Source organism: Budorcas taxicolor, chromosome 3 (assembly GCF_023091745.1).
Source record: "Budorcas taxicolor isolate Tak-1 chromosome 3, Takin1.1, whole genome shotgun sequence".
NCBI classification, from domain to species: Eukaryota; Metazoa; Chordata; class Mammalia; order Artiodactyla; family Bovidae; genus Budorcas; species Budorcas taxicolor.
The window spans coordinates 23,037,635-23,045,010 of NC_068912.1; the positions used below are offsets into that span (position 1 = coordinate 23,037,635).

Sequence of the window (7,376 nt, forward strand, 5' to 3'; positions counted from 1 at the left end):
ATTCATGTCATGTTCATGTCATGTCATGTCAATTCAATTTATGATGCGAACACTCTCCCTGGCTTGCAAATGTTATAGAAGATTTCTCACTGGGTCCTCTCCAGCATTCTTCTCTGTGGTTGAGCTGCGGTAGGATAGGAGCCCAAGCTCTCACGTTTCTTTTCTCACAAGGACACTAATCCTATCAGGTCAGGACCCCAAGGCTATGGCCTCATTTAATCTTAATTATTTCCTTAAAGATAGAAGGCAGGAGGAGAAGGGGACAACAGAGGACAAGATGGTTGGATGGCATCACCGACTCAGTGAATATGAGTTTGAGCAAACTCCAGATGTGAAGGACAGGGAAGCCTGGCATGCTGAAGACCACGGGAGTCGCAAAGAGTTGGACATGACTGAACAACATCTTCCTTAAAATGCTTTCTCCAAATACAGCCCCACAGGGATTAGGGTTCAACATATGAATTAGGTGGGGGTGGGTGGTGGTGGTGGTGACATACATTCAGTTCCTAACACCCTCCCCAGCCTTCTCCTCCGATGAAGGCATTTGCAGCTCTCAGCTCTAGTTCCTAGGAACTTCCCAGGCACTGGCTGCTCAGATTCCTCTCCCCACAGACTTTCTCCTTCTCTCTCTCTCTGACTCTAGCGCCTGAGCTCAGGGCACAGCTGTTGACTGGCTGACACTAGGAAGCAGTGCACTGACTTGCTTTCACCCGGATGACTTTCAGAAGGGAGCAGAAATGTGGTCACTGAGGAGGCTGGCTGTGGTGGCAGGCTAATGCTTCCCCAAAGATGTCACATCTGGGTCCCTGGAATCTGTGATTATGTTACTTGACATGGCAAAAGAGACTTTGCACTGTGGTTAAATTAAAGATCTTGAGATGGGCACCCCATGGAATCACAAAGGTCCATACAGAGGGAGGAAAGAGAGTTGGCGTCAGAATAATGTGCTGTGAGAATAACTTGATCAGTTGTAACTAGCTTTGAAGATGAAAGTGGCCTATGAGAGTAGAATGTGGGCATTTTCTAGAGGCTGGACAAGGCAAACAGATTCTCCCCTAGCATCTCCAGGAAGAACCACCACAACCCAACTGTCACGTTGATTTTAGCCCAGGGAGATGCATCTTGAACTTCTGATCTCCAGAATCATAAGATAAGAAATGTGTGTTGTTTTAAGCCACTACATATGTAGTAACATGTAACAGTAGCATGTAGAAACTCCTACAGTGGACCTCGGTGAATAAAGAATATTTAAAACCAGTTCTGGTGGGAATTTGTTACCATAGCTTTAGACCAATTACTCTATCCCCAGAAATGCAAACTTTCAAACTGTTTAATTCTCAGTGTAGAAAATGTAAATAATACCGGATGAGGTACCAACCATCCCCATATAAGAGGCTGAAACCTCGCTTGCACTCAGGCATAAACGTCTAGTATGTTCCAAGACAGGATTGTGCATGCCTGGTCTATTTGACACAGGGTTGCAGGGGCTGGGGCACTGAATTTATAATGTTCTTCACTGGGCTAGCTACAGGGCAGTTCTTTGTTATATCTTGATCAACTACTATCTGAACCCCCCTTTCCCTTGATGAGGAATTTTCCATATTCTGCAACTTCTGAGGATCACACACTTACTTAGTTTTCTGAAGGGCTAAGATGTGGATCTATTACCAGGAACTGGCCACTCCCTATAAGTAACAACTACTCCAGCATTTAATAGGTGAGAGACACAAGGAGTAGGCCCTGGGAAAATTCTTTCTGGTCACAGCAACAGAATTCCCCCACAAGATCTTCAGTTTAACCAGGTGCAGCGGAAGGCACAGAGCCACGGCTGGTGTCTAGTGCCCAGACCCAATAGGGTCCGTGCTGCGAAGCTATAGAGTTTGTCACTCAGCAGAAGACACCAGTGTCCTTTCCATTTGGTTTGTAGGCTCGCTTTCATCAGCCTTTTTTATTCCTCCCAGTTTGTATAAATTCATTCTCCAGTTTTCTGGAGATTCTCTAAGGTATTACTAGCCCTGCATTAAAGTTTATGTCAGATGAAAAGAGCCAGAGTCTATTTCTGATGGTCGCAGAGAGAGAAATGGGGGGTGGGGGCTGTGGGTGGGGAAGGGAGGAAGAAAGCAAGATTCTTCCTGGAAGTTAACTGCATGCTGAGTTCCTTTGCTGTTTTCCCCAAGATTTTCCAGAAGTCACCTTCCCCTTCAAGCCAAAGGCACTACAAGGATCAATTTACTCCATTTCCCCTTGCTCTCTGGTCGGAAAACACAAGTTGGCTGTCTTCTCCAGCCTCCCACTTCTCTGCCCTCATGTCTAACCCAGTCTTATGCAATAAGAGAAAACAAATAAACAAACCTGACTCTTCAAGCAAACATGTTATCTTTCTTGCCCTTATTTTAGTCATCAGTTTCTATTTCAGAATCCTCATTTCTTGTATTCTGTATGGTTAGCAAAGGGAAAGAATGTTCCTTGTGATATCGTCAGAATGAAACAGGAAGAATCTGCCCAGAAAATAAGTCTACCGAGTAGCACTTTGAGATGTAACCCTAAATCCATATGTTTATACACATGAAATATACATATGCTTTTGTCTCTATACTATTTCTATTCACTGTTTTACAAGTTATTTATTATTTAAAAGCTTTTGCATCAGCGTAATACACGATCCCTAAATTTCTCTCCTCGGTGTGCAATCCAGCACGAAAAGTCAGACCCCAGGAGGCTGGCAAAATCCGTCTGTATCTCCATGTATATGTATGGCTGAATCCCTTCGCTGTTCACCTGAAACTACCACAACATTGTTAATTGGCCATACCCAAATAAAAAATAAAAATTTTAAAGTGAAAAGAAATAAAACCCATCTAAGTCTCACTTAAAGGGTGAAAGTTATATCGCTCAGTCGTGCCTGACTCTTTGCAACCCCTTGGGCTGTGGCCTACCAGGATCCTCCGTCTATAGGATTTTCCAAACAGGCGTACTGGAGGGGGTAACTATTTCCTTCTCCACAGGATCCTCCCGACCTAGGAATCGAACCCGGGTTTCCCGTACTGTGGGCAGACGTTATACCGTCTGAGGCACCAAGGAAGTCCGATGTCTCTTCTATCATTGTAAGCAGGTCGATTGCTAAGGATCACGAAATTATGACGTCACTTCCTCGTCAGAGGGGACTCGCCATTGGTCATCTCGACAGGGGTGGGGCGGGGCTTGAGTTGAAGGAGAGGCGCCGCCTTAGAGGTCCTGAATGGGGTTGGCTTATGTAAATTTTGCAGCGAAGTGGTACTGTTCCCGGCGAGGCACTTCCCCTGTTACGGAAAATTTCCTGAGATTTGTTGGAGTTTTTTTAGAAGAGTTATTTGGAGGGCCTGAGAGGCGTGGAAAAGGAGAGGGTGTGGAGGATAGTGGAAGAGTTTCGGGGAAACGGCAAAGTCAGCGTGTGTGTACAGTGAATGTGTCTAAAGCTGTACGGGGGGCAGTGGGAAGGCTGTCATACTTACCTAGCAGAGGAGACACCATGACCAAGAAGGTGGTTCTCCCAGAGCGAGACTCATCCATTGCACTCTGAGTGTGTTGACCTCTGCGATTTCCTCAAATAGAGGAAACTCGACTGCGTAATCTGTGGTAGTGGGGTATTGCGTGCGCGCTTTCCCCTGATAACTAAGTAATAACTGCAGACTTAACTATGTTTTCTTAGGAGTGGTTTAGTCACAAAGTCGTTATCTGACTCTCTTTGGGTCTTCTATCTCTGAGATTTTTAAGACAAGAGTCCTGGAATATTGATGGCTGTTTTCTTCTCTGGGGAATATTCTTGACCCAGAAATGAACTTGAGTTTTCTCAATATATGCTGAAGTTCAAGTTTGTTTCTCAGAGTGGTGGGTGGAGTTGGAGAAGGCAATGGCACCCCACTCTAGTATTATTGCCTGAAATAATCCCATGGATGGAGGAACCTGGAAAGCTGCGGTCCGTGGGGTCGTTAGAGGATCGAGTTACGGATACGACTGAGCAACTTCACTTTCCACTTTCATGCATTGGAGAAAGAAATGGCAACCCACTCCAGTGTTCTTGCCTGGAGAACCGCAGGGACGGGGGAGCCTGGTGGGCTGCGGTCTATGGGGTCGGTCTATGGGGTCAGTCTATGGGGTCTTACTTTCTCTGGGGTCTTTCTTTCTTTGGGGTCTTTCTATGGGGTCTTTCTATGGGGTCTTTCTATGGGCTCTATGGAGTGTGAGGGTCGGGGGGGTGTCGCGGGGGGGTTGGGGGTGTCGCGGGGGGGTTGGGGGTGTCGCGGGGGTGTCACGGGGTGTCGGGGGGCTGTCGCGGGGGGTGTCGGGGGGCTGTCGCGGGGTTCGGACATGACTGAAGTGACTTAGCAGCAGCAGAGTTGGAAAAGACGGGTAGGCTGGGGTGGGGGTAAAGTAAAACTCCAAGAATGTCTATTTTTTTTTAATAGGTTCTCTGTTGTAGTAGGTATGGGTTTGCAACTATTTTTCTCCCCATTTGCTTGGTGCCGGAAGTTGTAAGTTATCTTTAAGAAATTGAATGAAGGGGTGTGATTACTTTTGAGACACCTCAGGCAAAACTTCTCTTGAGATACTTGCAGTTGTTCACTCACTCAATGATGTCTGATTTCTTTGCAAGATGTTTGCTAGTCGTGATACTTTGTGTGAAGTCTTTTGTTGTTGTCTGACAAATACAGACCTCAAAAGATTTTAGTGGGAACCTGTGTTCTGTACCATGTATAACTCTTTTTAGAATCTTAATGGTTTTCTCACATCTTGAGTTCATAGGGTCCCCACACCCATATACAATTAATAGAAACTAAGTTTACTTAACTGCTGAAACAACAAAGTCAGACTGGGTACATTAAACAAAGATTTTCAGGAGACTTGGCATCAGGTGAAGGACAGGGAGTGATCCCTGAGAGATGGGAAACAATGGCTCCAACTTATTGCATGGAAAGTTCCCAAGAGGCACCAGGAGCAAACTCAAAACCAGTCCAGTGGACCTTGCTGAGCTGAGGACACAAGTTCCTGGCCGCCAAAGGAGCTAGAGTCCATAGGACAAACTCCCAGGAGGAGAGAGATGCTGAAGGTAATCAGGAGGAGCCCTGCAAAGGAGACTCCTGCAGTGGGCAGCAAAGTACTGATCAGTGCAGCCCTGGGAGAAAACTCCCCAAAGTCAGGGGGAAATCTTTGATAGGGTCAGAGAAAACAGAAAGCCTGGCACTCACAGTCATGCTTGCCCTCAACAGGTAGACTAGAAAATAATAATAATAACCTTGTAATTAAGGAGATCGTGGAGTGGAGTACTCAAGTCTTACCTCAGTAGCAGGAACTTGTAGCCCTAGACTGAGTGTTCGGCTGCTCCAAACCATTTAGCAAATCATAAAAGCAAGACCTGAAACCATCAAACTGTTTGCAAATAACTTAAGGGCAACCCTGAACAAGACTCAACATTTATAGGAACACAAAACTATCCAGCACCCAACAAAATAACATTTACAATGTCTGGCATTCCATCAGATTTTTAGATATCCAAAGAGGAAGGGGAAATGACTCACAATGCAGGGATGCATTGATCATTTATGAGTGACCGAGAGCTGACACAGATGTCAGAATAACCAGGGAAGGACATTTAAACTTTTATTTCAACTATATTCCAATCAAAGTTATGTTTTTTCCAGTGTTGTGCGCTTAGTTGTGTCCGACTCTACAGACGCCATGGACTGTGTGTAGCCCTCCAGGCTCTTCTGTCCATGGGAGTTCTCCAGGCAAGAAAACTGGAGTGGGTTGCCATGCCCTCCTTCAGGGAATCTTTCCAATCCAGCGATCGAACCCATGTCTCCCACTTTGCAGGTGGATTTTTTACCATCTGAGCCACCATGGAAGGTTGTTTTTTCCAGTAGTCATATACAGATGTGAGGGTTGGACCATAAAAAAGATTGAGAGCTGAAGATACTTTTGAACTATAGTGCTGGAGAAGACTCTTGAGAATCCCTTTGACTGTAAGGAGATCAAACCAGTCAGTCCTAAAGGAAATCAACCCTGAACATTCATGGGAGGACTGATGCTGAAGCTGAAGTTGTAATATTTTGGCCACCTGATGTGAAGAGCAGACTCATTAGAAAACACCCTGATACTGGGAAGGACTGAGGGCAGGAGGAGAAGGGGGCGACAGAGGATGAGATGGTATTACTGACTCAATGGACATGAGTTTGAGCAAACTCCAGGAGTTAATGAAGGGTAGGGAAGCCTGATGAGCTGAAGTCTGTGGGGTCACCAAGAGTTGGACATGACTGAGGGACTGAACAACAACATTACATAAGTTCAAACAGTTAAGTAGACACATGCAAACATAAACAAAGACCCAGTCTAACTTTAAGAGATGAAATCGACAATGTCTGAAATGAACTGTATTGCAGGGGATTCAGTTCAGCTCAGTCGCTCAGTGTCCGACTCTGCGACCCCATGAACTGCAGCACACCAGGCCTCCCTGTCCATCACCAACTCCTAGAATTCACTCACACTAATGTCCATCGAGTCAGTGATGCCATCCAGCCATCTCATCCTCTGTCGTCCCCTTCTCCTCCTGGCCCCAATCCCTCCCAGCATCAGCGTCTTTTCCAATGAGTCAACTCTTCGCATGAGGTGGCTAAAGTATTGGAGTTTCAGCTTTAGCATCAGTCCTTCCAAAGAACACCCAGGACTGATCTCCTTTAGAATGGACTGGTTGGATCTCCTTGCAATCCAAGGGACTCTCAAGAGTCTTCTCCAACACCACAGTTCCAAAGCATCAATTCTTCGGCACTCAGCCTTCTTCACAGTCCAATTCTCACATCCATACATGACTACTGGAAAAACCATAGCCTTGACTAGACGGACCTTTGTTGGCAAAGTAGCTACCTAGGTTGGTCATAACTTTCCTTCCAAGGAGTAAGTGTCTTTTAATTTCATGGCTACAATCACCATCTGCAGTGATTTTGGAGACCCCCAAAATAAAGTCTGACACTGTTTCCACTGTTTCCTCATCTATTTCCCATGAAGTGATGGGACCAAATGCCATGATCTTCGTTTTCTAAATGTTGAGCTTTAAGCCAACTTTTTCAGTCTCCTCTTTCACTTTCATCAAGAGGCTTTTTAGTTCCTCTTCACTTTCTGCCATAAGGGTGGTGTCATCTGCATATCTGAGGTTATTGATATTTCTCCCTGCAATCTTGATTCCTCCCTGTGCTTCTTCCAGCCCAGCGTTTCTCATGATGTAGTCTGCATAGAAGTTAAATAAGCAGGGTGACACTATACAGTCTTGACGTACTCCTTTTCCTATTTGGAACCAGTCTGTTGTTCCATGTCCAGTTCTAACTTTGCTTCCTGACCTGCATATA

The 7,376-nt window shown here is 45.5% G+C and overlaps 1 non-coding gene across 1 annotated transcript; it reads left to right on the plus strand.

Annotated features, from left to right (window-relative positions):
• Nucleotides 1–3,483: 3,483 nt before the first annotated feature.
• On the plus strand, nucleotides 3,484–3,647 carry LOC128045901 (U1 spliceosomal RNA). Its single transcript, XR_008199228.1, has one exon. It is a non-coding gene; the product is annotated as a U1 spliceosomal RNA (small nuclear RNA).
• The last annotated feature ends 3,729 nt before the right edge of the window (nucleotides 3,648–7,376 follow it).